The sequence below is a fragment of the Lynx canadensis genome, chromosome X, assembly GCF_007474595.2.
Source record: "Lynx canadensis isolate LIC74 chromosome X, mLynCan4.pri.v2, whole genome shotgun sequence".
Taxonomy (NCBI): domain Eukaryota; kingdom Metazoa; phylum Chordata; class Mammalia; order Carnivora; family Felidae; genus Lynx; species Lynx canadensis.
In genome coordinates this window covers 78,463,831-78,486,280 of record NC_044321.2, presented here as the reverse complement: position 1 = coordinate 78,486,280, position 22,450 = coordinate 78,463,831, and positions in this window count along the sequence as shown.

The following is a 22,450-nucleotide window of genomic DNA, read 5'->3' as shown; positions in this document are numbered from 1 at the left end:
GAAGAAAGTTGTTTAAGATAAGGCTGACGAGGTGGGAAAGGACCATCCCATACAAGATTGTGTCTATTAGGATTGTTTTTGGCTGCATGTAAAAGAAACCAAGCTATGGTGGCTTAACACAATAAGTTTATTTTTCTGAGGTAACAACCTCAGTGTCAGCAGTCCAGGGCTTGTACAAATTCTAGGACCCAAGCTTCCATATTTTTTTTCTGTGATCCTTTGGCCATCGCTTCCATCTTCATGCTTCCAAGATGACTATTTCACTCCCAGTCAGGATAAAGAAAATAATGTAAAAGGCAAAAGACATGTGACAGGTGAATCTATCTCTTTCCATCAGGAAAATAGGAGTTTTCCTGGAATCCCTATATTGTAGATTTCTGCTTATCTTATTGGCTAGAACTGGGTTCTCTATACTGGAGTCTGGGGAGGTTTTATTTTCAACTCAGCCTATTACTACTCCTAACAAAATGCTGAGTTTGTTATAGAATGAGGAAACATATTGGGCAGGTAACTCACAATTTCTGCCACAGGATTTGAAGTTTATTCTAATGGAAATTCATTGAGGGGTTTTAAGCAAGAGAGACACACAATTCCTTTTTCATTTATTAGCATCTCTCTGGCTGCTATGAGAAGAATCAATTGTGAGGAGACAAGAATTTTAAAAGGTTCATCAGTTAGGAGGTAATTGCAAGAGATGATGGTAGCCTGGACCAAGGAAGTGATAATAGAGGTGGTAGACAGATTTGGGATATATTTTAGAGGTAGCACATACTCGGTGATAGATTGGATATACAAGGTGAGAAAAAAGGAGGAATAAAAAATGATTCATGTATTTTTTTTTGTTTGTTTGTTTGTGAATTTGGGTGGAGTGTGGTGCCATTCACTGGGATTAGGAAACATGGAGGAGGACCAGTTTGGGGTAATGAGTATGGCTTTGGACATGTTGAATTTGAGGTATGTATGAAGCATACAAAAGGTGTCTAGTTGGCAGTTGGGTATATGTGTTTGGAGGTCAGAAGATAGGACCTGGAGTGGAAATATACAGGCATACTTAATTTTATTGTACTTTGCTTTACTGAGCTTCACAGATATTGCATTTTTTACAAATTGAAGTTTTGTGGCAACCCTGAATTGATCAAGTCTGTTGGTGCCACGTTTTTTCAATAGCATTTGCTCACTTTGTGTCTGTCACATTTGATTATTCTCATATTACTGAAAAACTTTTCATTATTATATTTTTTATGGTCATCCGTGATCACTGATTATGATCACTGAAAGCTCAGATGATGGTTAGCATTTTTTAGCACTGAAGTACTTTTTAATTAAGGTATGTACATTTTTTAGACATAATGCTATTGCACACTTAATAGACTACAGCATAGTGTATACATAACTTTTATATGCCCTGAGAAACAAAAATTTCATTTGATTCACTTTATTGTGATTTTCACTTTATTGAAGTGATCTGGAACTGAACTCACAATATATCTGAGGTAACGCCTGTAGATTTGCAAGCCTTTTGACTGGATGGTATTCAAAACTATGGCAGTTGATGACATGGTATAGAGAAAAAGTGCAGAATAGAAAGAGAAAAAGGCTCAAGATTAAGCCCTGGGGAATCTTCAGTTAGTTATTTGAAAATGTACTTTTATAATAGTTTTTACATTTTTATGAAAAAGATACATACCCATTAAAAAATATGCAAGTAATATAGAAAAACCCAGCAAAGGGGAAAAAAAATCTTTCCATATCAGCACTAACCAGGGATAGCCATTATTGGGTCTCATTTTCCTTATCGGAATAAAGACAGATAAATGTAGTACCTATTTATGAGATTCCTGTGCTAATTTAGTGAGATAACCATTTAAAGTGCTTATTCTGTTACTTGGGAGATAGTAAACACTTCATAAGCATTAGCTGCTAAGATTAATGAACATTATTCTGGGCATCAATTTTATATAGGATTAATAAATGAATACAAAAGTTAAATGGAAGTAATATACATGCTATTTTTAAAAAGTATGAGATTTTTTTAATTGTTTGAACAAAAGAAAAATAAATCAAAGTGAAAGGAATTGATATACTTCAGATCAATGTTTCTTCTCTCTCAAAAAATAGAAGTTTCTGAAAAACTATTTTAAAGATCAACGATTTGAAAAATATAAAGAAGTTGTGGTCACTATATTTTTATTACCATGTTTAAATTTTTGATAGTGTTGACTGATTCCTTGGGTAGTTGGTTAAGAGCATGGGTTCTGGGGGCGCCTGGGTGGCGCAGTCGGTTAAGCGTCCGACTTCAGCCAGGTCACGATCTCGCGGTCCGGGAGTTCGAGCCCCGCGTCAGGCTCTGGGCTGATGGCTCAGAGCCTGGAGCCTGTTTCCGATTCTGTGTCTCCCTCTCTCTCTGCCCCTCCCCCGTTCATGCTCTGTCTCTCTCTGTCCCAAAAATAAATAAACGTTGAAAAAAAATTTTTTTTTTTTAAAAAGAGCATGGGTTCTGTAGATAGCTTGCTTTGGTTCAAATCAGTTCTGCCACTTGACTAGCTATTAGGTGGTCAAATTATTTAATCTCTACATGCCTCAGTTTTCTTATTTCCAGAATAGGGATTAACAAGTAGCTACTTCATTGAGTTGTTGTGAGTAATAAGTGTTAATATGTATAAAATACTTGGTATAGTGCCTGGTACATAATAAACTATTATTATAAAATGTGAAGAAATGTGTTATTGTTATGAAACATGATAAAATGAGACCCCTTGCACTTTCCCTACCATTTTCTGATTTTTGTTAGTTATTTTATTATTTTTACCTTCTGTTTTCCACACCCTCCACCCCAGAATTCTTTATGTTTGGTCTTGGTTCTATGTTTAAATGAATTCAATGAATGGCTAAAATTAACAACACAGGAAACAACAAATGTTGGCAAGGATGCAGAGAAAGGGAAACCTTACACTGTTGGTGGGGATGCAAACTGGTGTAGCCACTCTGGAAAACAGTATGGAGGTTCCTCAAAATGTTAAAAATAGAACTACCCTGCAATCAAGCAATTGCACTACTAGGTATTTACCCAAAGGATTCAAAAATACAAATTTGAAGGGGTATGTGCATTTTGATGTTTATAAGAGCAGTATCAACAATAGCTAATCTATAGAAAAGCTCAAATGTCCATCAATGTATGAATGAATAGAGAAGTGGCATATATACACAATGGAATATTAGCCATCAAAAAGAATGAAATCTTGCCATTTTCAATGATGTGGATGGAGCTAGAGTGTATTATACTATGTGAAATAAGTCAGAGAAAAACAAACACCATATGATTTCACTCATATGTGGAATTTAAGAAACAAAACAGGTGAACATATGGGAAGGGGAAAAAAGAGAGAGGGAAACAAACCATAAGAGACTATTCAATGATATATAACAAACTGAGGGTTGATGCAGGGAGATGGGTGAGGGGTGGGCTAAATGGTTTATGAGTATTAAGGAGAACACTTGTTATGATGACCACTGGCTGTTATATGTAACACCCAGGAATTCTTTATTCCTGAGTTATTTGTTTTGATATATCACTTGGTTGTCTACATTTTCTCATTTACTAGTTTTTTAAAAAGAGGCACTCATAAATGTTACATTTCTTGAACTTTTGCATACTTGGAAATATCTGTTGAAGGGAAAAATGATAGCATATAAAATTCTTGGGTCACACTTTGATTCTCTCAAGAGTTTGATATTGCTTCACTACCTTTTGGCATTGTGGGTTACACTGGTCCTTTAACTATGGTCTCTCCATTTATTCTTTGGTTGGCCATATTTCACTGCAAAGATTCCAGCATTAGAAGTCAGATGATAGAGGAGATGGAGCTAGCAAATGAGAATTAAATAGGGTGGCCAGGATAATGGGAGGAAAACACTGAGGTGTGACAAAAGCCAATGAAAAAGTGTGTTTGACAAAGAAGGTGACATTGAACTCAATTAAACCTTCTATAAGTTTGAAATACTGTGAAAAAAAATATTTTTTTTTAGTGGGGGGAATGTGGAAGAGCATTCTGGACTGTAAAAATAGCATGATCGCGAACACTCACTACCTAACTTGCTTACAGCAAGCCTGGCCCTCTATGCCCCAGTGCAACTACCTTTCCCAGTCACACTTGCTTCAGTCCCAAGTGGAGCCCTTCTACCAGAAGACTGGCCAGTACCCCTGCCCACACCATGTCTCCTAACCCAGAAGTTTTGCAAGGCCTTGGATCTGGTGGTAGTGGCAACAAGTTTAATTTCACAAGCAGACCAGAGCACACCTAGTTAAAACTTGCCACATTCAGGCCAGGGACCAAACACTACCCACAGCAGGCAAAGAGAGCCTCTGAAAATGAGTAACCTGAAGGATAAAGCAGCCAGGGCACAACAACAGAGCCCATGCAACACACATTAGAGAAACTCCCAAATCCCTAGGCCCTGAGGAAAAAGGGACTACAAGACCTCTTCTTTATAAGGTCATTACCCTCAAGAACAGGAGAAGTAGCTGACTTTCCTAACACAGAAGCAGGCACAGAGACTTAGACAAAATAAGAAGACAAAAATTTGTCACAAATGAAAGAATAGGACAAGGCCACAACTAGAGATCTCAGTGAAACAGATATAAATAACATGACCGATAAATAACTTAAAGTAATTATCATAATGATACTCAATGGACTTGAGAAAAGAGTGGAATGAAACCCTTAACACAGAGATAAGGAATAACATAGCAGAAATAAAAGGCTCAATAAACAAAATGAAAACCATACTTAATAGAATGAATAGCAGGCTGGAAGAAAGAGAAGAATGAATTAATGACCTAGAGGGGAGAATAATGGAAAGTAATCAAGCTGAAAAAAAGAGAAAAAAATTATGCAAAATGATAATAGACTTAGGAAACTCAGTGACTCCATCAAATGTAGTAACATTCACATTATAGGAGTCCCAGAAGAAGAAGGAGAGAGAGAGGGGGGCAGAAGATTTATTTGAAGTAATAATAGATGAAAACTTCCATAATCTGGGGAAGAAAGCAGATATCCAGATGCAGGAGGCATAGAGATCTCCCAACAAAATTAACAAAAGCCAATACACACCAAGACTTATTATAATTAAAACGGCAAGATACACTGATAAGAAAAAAAAAACTTTAAAATCATCAGGACAAAAGAAGACAGTTACATACAAGGGAAACCCCATAAGGCTATCAGGGGATTTTTTCAGCATAAAGGAGTGGCATGATATTTAAAATTCTCAATGGGAAAAATATGCAACAAAGAATACTCTATGTAGTAAGGCTATCATTCAGAATAGGAGAGATAAAGAGTTTCCCAGAGAAACAAAGTTTAAAGGAGTTCATGACCACTAAACTAGCCCTACAAGAAATGCTAGAGGGGACTCTGAGTGGAAAGGAAAGACCATAAGTAAGAGTAATGAAATTAGGAAGCACAAAAGCAGTAAAAATAGTATATATGTAACAATCAGTCAAAAGATTCACACACACACACACAAAAGTAAAGTATGACACCATATACTTAAAATGTGGGGAGGAGAGGACTAAGAATGGGTTCAAACTTAAATGACCATCAACTTAATATAGATTGCTGTATGCAGAAGGTGCTATATACAAACCAAATAGCAACCACAAATTAAAGCCACTAATAAATATGCAAAGAATAGAGAGAAAGAAATGAAATATATCACTAAAGAAAATCAGAAAAACATGAAAGAGAGAAAGACAAGAAAGGATCAGAGAAAATCATCAGAAACAACCACAAAACAGGTAATAAAATTGCAATAAATACATATCTATCAATGATCACTTTGAATGTAAATGGGCTAAATGCTTTAATCAAGACATAAGGTGACAGAATGGATAAGAAATCAAGACCCATCTATATGCTGCCTACAAGAGACTCATTTTACACCTAAAGACACATGCAGATTCAAAGTGAAGGGATGGAGAAACATCTAGAATGGATGTCAAAAGAAAGCTGGAGTAGCAATACTTATATTGGAGAAACTAGACTTTAAAACAAAGACTGTAACAAGAGACGAAGAGGGCACTATATAATCATAAAGGGGAAAATTGAACAAGAAGATATAACAATTATAAATATTTATGTACCCAACAAAAGAGCACCCAAATACATTAAAAAGTTAATAACAAACATAAAGGAACTAGTTGATAATAATACAATAATATTAGAGGACTTTAATACCCTCACTTACATCAATAGACAGGTCATCTAGACAGAAAATCAAAAAGGAAACAAAGGCTTTGAATGACACACTGCGCCAGGTGTATTTAACAGATATATTCAGAACATTGCATCCTAAAAAAGCAGAATACACCTTCTTTTCAAGTGCACATGGAGCATTCTCCAGAATAGATCACATATTACTCCATATAAAACAAGTCTCAACAAATTAAAAAAAGATTGAAGTCATACCATGTATCTTTTTTGACCACAATGCTATGATACTAGAAGTCAACCACAAGAAAAAATCTGGAAAGATCACAAATACATGTAGGTTAAACAACATGCTACTAAACAATGAATGATTCAGCCATAAAATGAAAGAAGAAGTAAAAAAGTACATGGAAACATGAAAATAAAAACATAATGCTGTAAAACATTTTTGATTCAGCAAAAGTGGTTCTAAGAGGGAAGTTTAGAGTAATACAGGCCTACATCAAGAAGCAAGACAAATATCAAGTAGACAAACTAACCTTATACCTAAAGGAGCCAGAAAACAAACAACAAAACCTAAAACCAGTAGAAGGAAAGAAATAATAATGAGTAGAGCAGAAATAAATGATATAGAAACTGAAAAAACAATAGAACAGAATAAGAAACCAGGAGCTGGTCCTTTGAAAAAAATGAATAAAATTTATAAACCTCTAGCCAGACTTATCAAGAAAAAAAGAGAAAGGACTCAAATAAAATCACAAATGAAAGAGGACAAATAACAGCCAACATCACAGAAATACAAACAATTATGAGAGAATATTAAGAAAAACGATATGCCAACAAATTGGACAACATAGAAGAAATTGATAAATTGCTAGAAGCATATAAACTACCAAAACTGAACCAAGAAGAAATAAAATATTTGAACAGACTTATAACTAGCAAGGAAATTAAACCAGTAATCAAAACCCCCCAACAAACAGAAGTCCAGGACTAAATGCTTTCACAGGTGAATTCTACGAAACATTTAAAGAAGAGTTAATATCTATTCTCAAACTATTCCAAAGAATAGAAAGGGAAGGAAAATTTCCAAATTCATTCTAGGAGGCCAGCATTACACGGATACCAAAACTAGATAAAGACACCACTAAAAAACAGAACTTCAAGCCAATATCCCTGATGAACACAGATGCAAAAATCCTCAACAAAATATTAGCAGACCAAATCAAAAAATACATTAAAAAATCATTCACCATGTTCAAAGGGGAGATACTCTTGTGTTCCAAAGGTTGTTCAGTATTCCCAAATCAATCAATGTGATACATCACATCAATTAGAGAAAAGATAAAAGCCAAATGATCATTTCAATAGACACAGGAAAAGCACCTGACAAAATACAACATCCATCCATTCATGATAAAAACTCTCAACAAAGTAGATTGAGAGGGAACATACTTCAACATAATAAAGGCCATCTATGACCCACAGCTAACATCATCCATATTGGGTAAAAAACAGAGAGCTGTTCACCTATGGTCAGAAACAAGACAAAGATGTCCACTCTTACCACTTTTATTTAACACAGTACTACAAATCTTAGCCACAGCAATAAGACAACAAAAATAAATAAAAGGCATCCAAATAAGTAAGGAAGAAGTAAAACATTCACAATTTACAGATGTCATGAGACTATATACAGAAAACTTGAAAGACCACCAAAAAACTGTTAGAACTGATAAATTCAGTAAAGTCACAAGATACAAAATCAATGCACAAAAATCTGTTGCATTTCTATATACCAATAATGAAACAGCGAAAGAGAAATTAAGAAAACAATCCCATTTACAATTATACCCAAAATAATAAGGTATCTAGGAATAAGCCTAACCAAAGAGGTGAAAAACCTATACACTGAAAACTATAAAACACTGATGAAAGACATTGAGTAAATGCTGTTAAAATGTCTACATTACCCAAAACAGTCTACACATTTAATACAATCTCTATCAAAATTCTAATAGTATTTTTCACAGAACTAGAATAAGAAGCTGTTTAGAAGAAACAGCTCTAAAATTTGTATGGGAATACAAAAGACCTCGAATAGCTAAAGCAATTCTGAAAAATAAAAGCAAAGCTGGAGGCATCACAATTCTGGACTTCAAGTTATATTACAAAGCTGTAGTAATCAACATGGTATGGTAGTGGCACAAAAATAGGCATATAGATCAATAGAACAGGATAGAAACCCCAGAAATAAACCCATGATTATATAGTCAATTAATCTCCATCAAAGCAAGAAACAATTCCAATGGGAATAAAGAAAGTATCTTCAACAAATAGTGTTGGGAAAATGGACAGCAACATGCAAAAAAAAAAAAAAAGAAATTGGACCTCTTTATTACACTGTACACAAAAATAAATTTAAAATGGATTAAAGACCTAAATATGAGACCTAAAACCATAAAAATCCTAGAAGGGAGCACAGGCAATAATTTCTTTGACATCAGCCATAGCAGCTTTTTTCTAGATATGTCTCCTAAGGCAAGATAAGCATTGGGACTACATCAAAATTTTAAAAAAAGTTATGCACAGTGAAGTAAACAATCAACAAAACTAAAAGGTAACCTACAGAATGGGAGAAGATATTTGCAAATGACATATCGAATAAAGTGTTAGTATCCAAAATATTTTAAGACTTATCAAACTCAACACCCAAAAACCAAATAATCCAATTAAAAATGGGCAGAAAACATGAAAAGACATTTCTCCAAATAAGCCATACAGATAGCCAACAGACACATGAAAAGATGCTCATCCCCACTCACCATCAGGAAAATATAAATCAAAACTACAGTGAGATATCACCTCACACCTGTCAGGATGGCTAAAATAAAAAACATGAAACAAAAGGTGTTGGTGAGGATGTGGAGAAAAAGTAACTCTCTTGTAGTGTTGGTGGGAATGCAAACTGGTGCAGCCACTGTGGAAAATAGTGTGGAGGTTCCTCAAAATTTAAAAACAGAACTACCCTATGATCCAGTAATCACATTACTGGGTAATTACCAAAGAATACAAAAACAGTAATTCAGAGGGATACATGCAGTGCCCTATGTTTATAGCAGCATTAATTTAAAACAGTCAAATTATGGAAGCAGCCCAAGTGTCCATCGACCGATGAACGGATAAAAAAGAGGTGGAATATGTATACATTAGAATATTATTCAGCCATGAGAAAATGAAATCTTGCCATTTGCAATGATATGGATGGATCCAGAGGGTATAATGATAAGTGAAATAAGTCAGAGAAAGACAAATACCATATGATTTCACCCATGTGTGGAATTTAAGAAACAAAACAAATAAGCAAAGGGAAAAAAAGAGAGACAAATCAAGGAACAGCCTTGTTTGATCTTGTAGAGAACAAACTGATAGTTACCAGAGAAGAGGTGGGTGGTGGAATGTGTGAAATAGGTGATGAGCACTGGCTGATGTATGGAATTATTGAATCATTATATTGTACATCTGAAACTACTATAACACTCTATGTTAAGTAACTAGAATTAAAATAAAAACTTAAAAATAAGAAGTATATCATAGACCTCCTTCCTTGTCAGTACAAGAGCTCATTTCTAATAGCTAAATGACATTCCACATACAATAGAATATACTGTAATTTATTTACAGGTTCACTATTGACAGACGTGTGGATGACCTCTATTTTTTGACATTATAAAGAATGTTGCAACAAGTCCCTTGATGCATTATAAGTATCTTTGCATACTTCTATAAGCATTTCTGTAGGATAGATTCTTAGTATAGGTATATTAGTAGGGTATATTAGTAGTAGGGTATATCAGTAGGGTATATTAGTTTCCTCGGGGTGCCATAAATAACCGCAAACTTGGTGACTTAAAAACAATAGAAATTTATTCTCTCACAGGTCTTCCTTGATTCTTCCTAGTTTCTCATGGCTCTGGGCAATCCTTGGCATTCCTTGGCTTATAGCTGCACCACTGTAATATTTGCCTCTGTCTTCAAATGGCCTTCTTCCCTCCATGTGTGAATCTGTGTATCTTCAAATCTCCCTTTCCTTACAAGGATGGCAGCCACTGCATTTAGGCTGAAAAAATTATATCTCAATTTAATTGCAGTTCTGTTAATATTTCTTATGTGGATTGATTGTTAATAACCATAAAAATGCACCATTTATAATTGTGCAATTTGGTCATTTTTAGTATATTCAAGAGTTGTTCAAACATCGTCACTAATTCCAGAACATCTTCATCACTCGCAAAAGAAACCCTGTAGCCATTACTATCACTTACCATTTCTCCCTTCTCCCAGCCCCTGGCAACCACTAATCTATTTTTGTCTCTATGGATTTGCCTATTTTGGACATTTCATATAAATGAGATTATATGTTATACGACCTTTTGTATTTGACTTCTTTCATTTAGCATAATCTTTTCAAGGTTCATTCATATTTTAGCATGTATAAACACTTAATTCTTCTTTATTGCTTAACAATAGTCCATTGCATGAACATACTACATTTTGTTTAATCATTTATTAGTATATGGACATTTGATTTATTTCCACTTTTTGGTTATTATGAAATATGATGTACATTTATGTGTGAACATGTTTTTAGATTCTTCTGGGATTATACCTAGGAGTAGAATTTCTGAGTCATCTGATATCTTTCAGTATATATATTTAGCTTTTTTTAATGTTTATTCATTTTTGACAGAAAGAGTTGGGGGGGGGGGAGCAGAGAGAGAGGACATAGGATCCCAAGTGGGCTCTGCACTGACAGCAGCAAGCCAGATGCAGGACTTGAACCCATGAACAGTGAGATCATGACCTGGGCTGAAGTTGGATGCTCAACCAACTGAGCCACACAGGCACCCCTAGATGTTTAACTTTTTGAGGAACCACCAAACTGTTTTCTACAGTGGCTGTACCATTTGCATTCCCACCAGCAATGTATGAGTGTTTTAATTCGTCCACCTCCTTGCCACAAATTGTTATTGTCCTTTTTGAAATGTTTATTTTTGAGAGAGGGAGGGACAGAGTGAATGGGGGAGGAGCAGAGAGAGAAGGAGACACAGAATCTGAAACAGGCCCCAGGCTCTGAGCCGTCAGCACAGAGCCCAACGCGGAGCTCAAACTCACAAACCTTGAGATCATGACTTGAGCTGAATTTGGACGCTCAACCAACTGAGCCACCCAGGTGCCCCTGTTATTGTCCTTTTAAAAAATTATAACCATCCAAGTAGATGTAAAGTGGTATTGCATCGTGGTTTTGATTTACATTTCCCTAATCACTAATGATGTTTAGCATTTTTTCATGTGCTTATTAGCCATTGTACCCTTTTTAGTGTCTATTCAAATCCTTTGCCCATTTTTAAATTAGGTTATTTGTATTTTTATTATTGAGTTGTAAGAGATTTTGTTATATATTCCGAATACAAATACCTGGTTTCTCATGTGAATTGCAAATATTTTCTTCTTATTTGTCCATATTATTCCTTGATAATGCTCTTTGATGAACAAAAGTTTTAATTTTGATGAATTCCAACTTATATATATTTTTTCTTTTGTTGCTTGTGGTTTTGGTGTCATATCTAAGACTCTTGTCCAATCCAAGGTCACGAAAATTTATCCCTATGTTTTCTTCAAAGAGTTTTATCGTTTTAGCTCTTACATTTCAGTCTTTGATCCATTTGAGTTAGTTTTTGTATATGATCTAAGGTAAGGATCCAAATTCATTCTTTTGCATGTGGAAATCCAGTTTTCAAACCACCATATTTTTTTAAAATTTACATCCAAATTAATTAGCATATAGTGCAACAATGATTTCAGGAGTAGATTCCTTAGTGCCCCTTACCTATTTAGCCCATCCCCCCCCACACTCCCTCCAGTAACCCTCTGTTTGTTCTCCAGATTTATGAGTCTCTTATGTTTTGTCCCCTTCCCTGTTTTTATATTATTTTTGTTTCCCTTCCCTTATGTTCATCTGTTTTGTCTCTTAAAGTCTTCATATGAGTGAAGACATATAATTTTTGTCTTTCTATGACTAATTTCACTTAGCATAATACCCTCCAGTTCCATCCATGTAGTTGCAAAGAGCAAGATTTCATTCTTTATGATTGCCAAGTAATACTCCATTGTATATATACCAAATCTTTATCCATTCATCCTCAAACCACCATTTGTTAAAAAAACTGTCCTTTTCCATTGAATGATGTTGGTACCCTTGTCAAAATTCAATTGTCAAAATTCAATTGACCATAAAGATTTGGGCTTATTTCTGGACTGTCAATTCTATTCCATTGGTCTATGTGTCTATCCTCATGCCAGTATCACCTTGTTTTAAAACCAGAAAATGGGGCTTATTCAACTTTGTCCTTTTTTTACAAGAAGAAAAAGCTATTGGCTATTATGGGTCCCTTGCATTTCCATACAAATTTTAGGACCAGCCTTTCAGTTGCTGCAAAAGAGGCAGTTGGAATTTTGATGGGTATTTTTTTGAATCTGTAGATCAATGTGGGGAGTATTGCCTTTTTAACAATATTAAGTCTTCCAACCCATAAAAATATGATGACATATTTTCATTTATTTAGGTCTTCTTTATTTTTAAATTTTTTTAATGTTTTATTTATTTTTAAGACAGAGAGAGAGAGAGAGCATGAGTGGGGATGGGGCAGAGAGAGAGGGAGACACAGAATCTGAAGCAGGCTCCAGGCTTTGAGCTGTCATCACAGAGCCTGACGCAAGGCTTGAACTCATGAACTGTGAGATCATGACCTGAGCTGAAGTTGGACACTCAACCGAATGAGCCACCCGGGAGCCCCTATTTAGATCTTCTTTAATGTCTTCTAATAATGCTTTCTAGTTTCTAGTATACAAGTCTTACACTTTTGGCTAAATTTATTACTAAAACTTTATTTTTTTGGTGTTATTATGAATGAAATTGTTTCTTAATTTCATTTTTGTATCAATTGACAGTGTATAGAAATACATGTGGTTTATGTATATTGATCTTGCATCCTAAAACCTGGCTGAACTTATTAGCTCTAATACTTTTTTAGTGGATTCTTTAGGTTTTTCCATTATAGGATCATGTCAGATGCAAATATAGTTTTAATTATTTATTTCCATATTTGATGGCTTTTATTTCTTTTCTTTGCCCAATTATCCTGGATAGATTTTATAGATCTACCGAGTTTTGAAAATTGAGGTTTTTGAAATTTTTTGTTGTTGTTGTTTTTGGTTTTGGTTTTGTTTTGCAAATTCAGTTTTAGACATGCTGAGGTAGAGGTCCTTGAACATCATTTAAGAGGAGAAGTCAGGGAGATAGTTGGTTATTTATTTATTTATTTATTTAGGAGAGAGATTTGCTCTGGAGATTCAGATTTAGTAGATGTCAACAAAGAGATATTTATTGAATCCCTTGAAAAGATAACATTGCCCAAGAAAAGTGTTTAGAATAAGAACGAGGCCTAGAACAGAGGTCAATATCCCATAAATAATGGGGATAAGAAGGAGATCACAAAGGTAATTGAGTAGTCACTGCCAGAAAACTAAGAGTTAAATCTTGAAAGTGCAGCGTTATGGAAGTCAAGGGAAGAAAGAGTTTCAAAAAAATGAGAGTAGTCATTAGTTTGGGGGACATGAAATGCTTTCAGTGGTGCTGAAAACTTTAGTAAAATAATGTCTTGGGTAGATTAGGGCATGTTAAAATGCTTAAGGAATAAAACCAGTAAAGGTGATGGTACAGATACTAAATAAAGACAGAGGAGATAATCAGTAAACTATATTTATTTGAGTCACTGAATAGTATCTTTGGATATGAATTACACCTGAATTTTCTGCATATTACTTAAGCTTTTTGATATAGTAGAAAACTTACTGTAGGGAATTCTTTGCTTGGAAGACAGGTCATATATATGCAGGTTCCGGGTAGAAGAGGTCTGGTCTATTATTTTTATGCCAGAGTTTCTCAAACTATGTTTTGACTTGCATTAGCATCACCAGCAATATTTCTAAAGGTACAAATTGGTTAGTTAAAGGTACAAATTACATAACTACTGGATCACAACCCCAGGAGTGGTACCCTGGAATCTGCATCCTAACAACTTCCGTCAGGTAATTCTTATGCACACCTAAATTTGAAAAGCATGGTCCTGAAGGAAGCATCCTTCTAAAAGTTAGTTAAGCTGACTCATTTACTCGAATGTAACAGAGATGAGACCTACTTAAAAGAGACACTGATTATAGCAAAATGAGTTTATTTGGCTACCTTTGGCTACAAGGGTGCACAGCCTCAAAAAATGCCAATTATCAAACATTCTGTTATGTTTCCAATGATGTCATTAGCATTTGGTTAAAATAATGATGCCCTTCCTGTGTGAGTTATTAAGTAGTGTTAAGATCTATTGGTCAGGTTTCATCTTTCTATATTCTTCGTCTCTTAAGGTCAAGACTCCTTGCTTTTGATCTATCTTATATCCCTTTTGATCAGTAACTACATCAACCTAAACAAAAGAGGAATTTAGGGGTGGAAATTGACCATCTAATCCATGTCTTGAGGTTTTCTATAAAATGACTGACTTATATCAAACAATATCTAAATCTATTCCTAGGTTGTTAATAGCTTCTGATACTTTTCAGCTTCATGCCTCTTTGAATTTTTCTTTGTGCATTATCTTTTTTTCTGACCAAAAAGTCTCTTCTTTTTTAAAAAAAATTTTATGTTTATTTTTATTTTTGAGAGAGAGAGAGAGCGAGAGCACAGGAGGAGCAGAGACAGAGGGAGACACAGAATCTAAGCAGGCTCCAGGTTCTGAGCTGTCAGCACGGAGCCTGAGGTGGGGCTTAAACCCATGAACTGTGAGATCATGATCTGAGTTGAAGCCGGACACTTAACCAACTGAGCCACCCAGGCGCCCCTAATCTCTTTTCTTAATTCACTATTTACTTCATGTGCTTATTCACAGAGGGTTTTTTTTTTAATTGATCATAGCATCAAGGAAAGTTGGGACTAAAGTGTACTTAGAGATTTTATTTTTACTTTATTTTATTTTAAGAAAACTCAAGGCCAGAGTCATGAAACAACTTGCCCACAGTAACACAGCTAGTTAGTGACCCAGGGAAGACCAGACCAAGGTCTTATGATTCTATTTCCGAAGCTACTATATATACTATTTCCTACTATAGCAGGGATTGTTATCCCCAGAGAAGATAAACTAATGATTTTTCATATGTTCTTCAAGTAGGACCAAGTCTGGTGTGCAAAAGGAAGAACTGAAGGAAAATAGTGAATTTCTTTTTAAGCTTAGTCTGTTAAAAAGATTTAACTTTTAACCACTGTATTAGTTTTCATTTTTCCCCCTCATCTCTGCCAGAAACAATAAAATGACTGCTGTAGCACTGAGACCAAGGCAAGGTATTATACTTAAATCTGAGTTTAAATGATTTACAATTGAGTGGGAAGACTGTCTGGCATACTGGGTTTACCAGGCTATTTCTGAATGCCACTGACCAGCCATGTGACCCTCATCAAATCATGAGCCTCTGTCTCTCAGTTTCTTCATTTTATAGAGAGGATTCTACTCAGAGTGCTTAGACAGAGACCAATGAGAAAGCAGTTGCTTAAAAAAAAGTAGTTACTTATATTCAAGGAGTATCAGCTTTGGACAACTTAGTGACTGCCTTTTACAAAAGATAAGAAAGCTTAATGGACTCCTCACTGTGTCTTGATTAATTTTCACTTTTGAAACTTAAAAAAAACTGTCCAAGATAAAGAGAATATCATGTTTTGAAATGGGAGAAAACTCTGGAGTAGGAGATGTTTTTCTTACTACAGATCTTTTTTCTAAATAGGCCTATTAGATTTTACTAAAAGATTCATTAGAAAATGAACATGAAAGAAAGAGACAAGAAAAGAAATAGATCATTCAAAGAGAATTTTACAAAAAAGCAATGACTGTAGGGAGAATAAAACCTCAGAGAGACGTGGTAAAGTCAAACAATTTGGGTGAAAAGAACATGTGGTGCTGTGTAGTAGTAAGTGCCAAAGAGGATGGGTGGAAAATAGCATGTGCCTGGCCAAAGAGCTTTAATTTTTTTTTTAACTGAGAACTGTAGGAGATAAATGGGCAGTCTCCAAGGTGCTCTGGAAAATCAATCAGAAACATCATCTAGAAGCAGCTGACTTAATTCATTCTATTCCTATTACGATAAATCTGACTGGCATACAAATTTCATGTGCCTGGAAATACTAGCCTGAAAAATTACTTTTGGGCTCTTGCTTGAATTTTTATGTTAACAGAGAAAACTAGGAATCCACCAAAACACAGAGAATCCAACTATTTTCTCCTCCAGAGAATAATTCAAAGTCCAAATCTGGCCTACCGTGTAGATAGTAATTAACCATATAAAACAATTGGTAGCTTTTGGTTATCCAAAATGAGGATGCTGCATCTTTTATATGAAGGTACAGAACTTGCATTAGGGCAGGTATTTGGAGTATTTTTTTCATACTTGAGGTGGTTTTGTATCGATCCATCTGTACTTTCTAACTCTTCCTCCCTCATGCTCAGTGCTAAGAGGCTTGCCAGGGAACAGAATAAATGGAACGGCCCACCCAGACTTTGGGCCCATAACTGGGGCCTTATTAGTAACATGGCTCAGACAACTGATTCTAATGAAAGCTCCACTGAGGTGGCTGAAATGGCTTCCCAAGCCTTAAACTAGAGCTACTGAAAAAGAGCTATATCTTTGTCAACATGAGCTTACTACAGATCAGTTGCCATTGATGATAAAAAAAAGATCATAGTGGTCAGTCTCTTTTTATGCATTTTGCTGGGCATTTGGTGGGCTCACCAAGTACCCTAGAGACTTGTATTCCTCAATTCTGGAAAATTTTCTTGCACTATGTATTTGATAATTTCATCCCTATATTTTCTCTTTCTGAACTCTGATTATCATGTGGATGTTAGACCCACCAGATTGATGCTTAAATTTTATTATCTTTTCTCTACGATTTTTATATCTTTACCTATTGGTTTAGTGTTTTTCAAATTATTTTTAGAACAGTTTATAGGTTCACAGCAAAAGTGAGTGGAAGGTACAAAGGTTATCCATATGCCCTTGTACTCACATATGCATAACCTCCGCCACTCTCAAAATCCTGCACCAGAACAGTACATTTGTTACAATTGATGAGCCTACATGGACATATAATCATCATTCAAAGTCTATAGTTTACATTAAAATTCATGCTTGATGTTGTACATACTATGGGTTTTGACAAATGTATAGTGGTATGTATCCATTATAGTATCATACAGAATACTTTCACTGCCCTAAAACTCCTCTCTGCTGCACCTATCCATGTCTCCCTCCCTGCTAGCTGTGAACAACCACTGATTCTTTTACTATCTCAATAATTTTGCCTTTTCCAGAAGGTCATATAGTTGGAATCATATAATATGTAGCATTTTCAGATTGACTTCTTTCACTTAGTAATAATACGCATTTAAGATTCCTCCTTTCATAGCTTAATAACTCATTTTAATTTAGTGCTAAAAAATATTCCATTGATGGATATACACAGTTTATTTATACATTGACCTATTGAAGGACATCTTAGTTGCTTCCATGTTTTGGCAATTATGGATAAAGCTGCTATAGACATCTGTGTACAGATTTTTCTATGGACATGTTTTCAACTGTGTTGGGTAAATACCGAAAAGTACAATTGCCAGGTTACATGGTAAGAGTATGTTTAGTTTTGTAAAAAAAAAAAAAAAAAAAAAACCTGTCCAACTGTATTCCAAAGTAGCTGTACCATTTTGCATTCCCACCAGCAATGAATGAGAGTTCTGTTGCTCCATATCCTGGTCAGCATTTGGTGTTATCAGTGTTCTGGATTTTGGCTACTCTAATAGGTGTGTAGTCAAATCTCATTGTTGTTTTTAATTTGTATTACTTTAGTGACATATGATATGGAACATCTTTTCATATGCTTATTTACCATTTGTATATCTTCTTTGGTGAGGTCTGTTAAGATCTTTGGCCCATTTTTAAATTGGTATGTTTGTTTTCTTATTGCTGAATTTTAAGAGTTTCTTGTTATTTTGGATAACAATCCTTGATCATATATGTATTTTACAATGATTTTATCCTAGTATATTTGTCTTATTCTTCTGACAATGTCTTTTACATAGCAGATTTTCATTTTCACAAAATCCAGCTTATTCATTATTTCTTTCCATGGGTTGTGCTTTGGAGTTGTATCTAAAAAGGCATTACCATACCCAGCGTCATCTAAGTTTCTTCCTATGTTATCTTACAGAATTTTTATAGACTTTAATTTTACATTTAGGTCTATGATCCATTTGGAATTAACTTTTGCGAAGGTTGTAAGGTATGTGTCCAGACTTCTTTCCTTTCCTTTCCTTTCCTTTCCTTTCCTTTCCTTTCCTTTCCTTCTTTTTTTTCTTTTTTTCTTTTCTTTTCTTTTCTTTTCTTTTCTTTTCTTTTCCTTTGTTTTCTTTTTTTCTTTTCTGTTTTTTGGTATATGGATGCCCAGTTATTGCAGTGTCATCTGTTGAAAATATTATCTTTGCTCCATTGCATTGCCTTTGCTCCTTTGTCAAAGATCAGTTGACCATATTTATGTTGGTCCATTAGTGTCTATTAGGTTCCACTGACCTATTTATCTATTCTTTCACCAATTCCACATTGTCTTAATTACTGTAGCTTTATTAGAGAGTTTTGAAGTTAGTAGTGTTAGTCCTTCACCTTTGTTCTTCAGCACTGTGTTGGCCATTCTGAGTCTTTTGCTTCTCTGTATAAAGTTTAGAATCTGTTTGTCAATATCCACAAAATAGTGTCTTGGTATTTTGATTGGGATTGCACTGAATCTATAAAGATAGGAAAAACTGATATCTTGATAGTATTGAGTCATCCTATACATACACATGGAATATCCTTCTGTTTATTTAATTCTTTATTGATTTCTTTCATCAGTTTTATAGTTTCCCTCATGTAGATCTTGTGCATATTTTGTTAGATTTATACCTAAGTACTTCATTTTTTTGATGCTTGTGTAAACGGTATGTTTTTAATTTCAAATTCCTATTGTTAATTGATGGTGTATACGAAAGTGACTGACTTTTGTATATTAACCTTGTATTTTGCATCTTTGCTTATTTTTAAAAAAAAATTATTTAAACTCAAGTTATTTAACATATAATGTAACAATGGTTTCAGGAGTAGAATTTAGTGACTCATCACTTACATATAACACCCAGTGCTCATTCCAGTAAGTGTTCTCCTTAATGCCCATCACCAATTTAGCCCATCACCCAACCCAACACTCCTTCAACAACCCTCAGTTTTTTCTCTGTATTTAAGCGTCTTTTGTGGTTTACCTCCCTCTCTCCTTATATCTTATTTTTCCTTCCCTTCTCCTATGTTCATCTGTTTTGTTTCTTAAATTCCACACATGAGTAAATCATATGATATTTATCTTTCTCTGACTGATTTACTTCATTTAGCTTAATACACTCTAGTTCCATCCATGTTGTTGCAAATGGCAAGATTTCATTCTTTTTGATTGGTGAGTGATAATCCATTATATATATATATATATATATATATATATATATATATATAGTGGAATGCTAACTAATCACAGGGAGTTCTGATTATCTAGGAAAAACTGGTAGCAGAAAAAGGCACTTAAAGAAAATGTACATAAAATAAGGGACATTTCATGATAATGGTGGAAAAATAAAAGGTTTTATTGGGATTTTAAATCAAAAGTGAAAGGAACAATTATGAAAAGCAGTTTACTTTACATTTAACTTAATTCAGACTCAAATTAAACTATTTTCTAGTTCTTAAAACAAAGAACAATGTTTTGCTTTTGGGGGTGTAATTTTCTGACAAACTTATGCGATAGTATTATCATAATACCTTTCACTTTTGACTTTCATTTGAGGGTCGTTTTTGCAAAAATGTTTGAAAGCTGCATCATTTTTTTCCAAGGAACTCTCTTAAGCTTTTATCATTCAAATCTCTTTGGAATGTCAATGCTATCATCATCCTTGTCCATTTTCTCCTCTTCAATTGTTAACTGATCTGTCAGATCATCATTTGCCAATGACTTTGTGAGTTATTTGAGTAACTTACCAACATCTTTTATCTACTTCATATTTCTATATCTTTTGCAAATTTTCAATTTCACTTTGAAATTTGCACCATGCATTGTTGGATATTTATGGCAAATAAATACCATTGCTGCAATGTCCAGGGGTAGACACTAACTCTAGTCAAGGAGGATGTTCAAATGGCACCTAATTTTACTATGGTTAGTTCATTTGTGAATTTTTTTTGTGTTATGGCAACTTTTGTCCCTACTGTGTAGATCTGAAAGTGGATACTTGGTTAACAATAAGATCTTTGTATGTCCCAATAATTTCCATCTTTATTTAATTAGGACTCTTACTGGAGGCAACAGTCAGTGATTTCAGTGCCCCAGTGGTATAAATGACATTTTTCAGCCAGTGATACTCAATATTGTAGGTTTTCATAATCTACAAGAAAGAAAACTTGTGATATCAGTGAACAAGATTGACTAAAGGCTTTAACTTGAACTGAACCAGACCATGCACCACTCAGAACCATTGAAAGTTGCATTGATTGATTAATAAGGAAAAGACACTCAGGAAAACACTGTGAGGTAGTTACATCAGGCTGTACAATGTGTCAAGACTGTGAAGGATCCAAGACTTTAATTGCATGTCATTTTTATGGATGATAGCAGAAGATATGGAAACTCCTGGGTCAGAGACAAAGGACATCACTACTCACTGCACAGCAAGCAGCATGAGCTTCATATTCAATATCAGATCCCCTTTGCCATGCCTACCCCTCCTTTCCCACCCCCTACATTACACCATTTACAAAAACTAACTCATAGACCTGAACTAGATCATAGACGTGAATGTAAGAGCTGAAAGTGTAAAACTCTTACAAGAAGACATAGGAGTAAATGTTCATGACCTTGGGTTAGGCAGTGTTTCCTTAGATATGACACCAAAAGCACCAGCCACTAAAGGAAAAGACAACTCACAGACTGGAAGAAAATATTTGCAGAGTCATATACATTACAAGGAACTTGTATCTGGAAGATATAAAGAACTCTTAAAATGCAATGATAAAAAAGACAACACATATATAAATGGTTCATATAATAAACACATGAAAAGATGTTCAACATCATTAGTCAAAAATAAATGCAAATCAAAACCACAAAGTGATGGAGTGCCTGGGTGGCTCAGTCAGTTGAGTGCCTGACTCTTGATTTCGGCTCAGGTCATGATCTCACAGTTGTGAGATCGAGCTGCACATTGGGCTCTGTGTTTGACAGCACGGAGCCTGCTTGGGATTCTCTCTCTTCTTCTCTCTCTGTCCATCCCCTGCTTGTGCGTTCTGTCTATCTCAAAATAAATGAACACTTAAAAAAACACAAAGTGATACCACTTCATATTCAGTAGAGTGGCTATAATAATAAAGATAAATAACAACAGGTATTGGTGGGGATGTGAAGAAATTGGAACCGTAATACGTTGCTGGTATGTATGTACAATGGTCCAGACTCTATGGGAAACAATTTGACAGTTTTTTGAAATGTTAAACATAGTTTAACCATAGGATTTAGCAATTCTCCTCCTATTTATATACTCAAGAGAGAGGAAAACATATGTCCACACAAAATCTTGCACATGACATGGATATTCATAATAGCTAAGAAATGGAAAGAAGTCAAATGTCCATCAACTGATGAATGGATAAACAAAATATCATATATCCATGCAATGGAATATCATTCAGTCATAAAAGGAATAAATTACAAATGATGAAAGTGCCCTAAAATTAGATTATGGTGATTGTTTTTACAACTCTGAAAATATACCAAAACCCGTGGAATTGCACTTTAAATGGGTAAATTTTATAGTGTATACCAAACTCCACGGAATTGTACTTTATTTTTTTTTTTAATTTTTTTTTCAACGTTTATTTATTTTTGGGACAGAGAGAGACAGAGCATGAACAGGGGAGGGGCAGAGAGAGAGGGAGACACAGAATCGGAAACAGGCTCCAGGCTCTGAGCCATCAGCCCAGAGCCCGACGCGGGGCTCGAACTCACCGACCGCGAGATC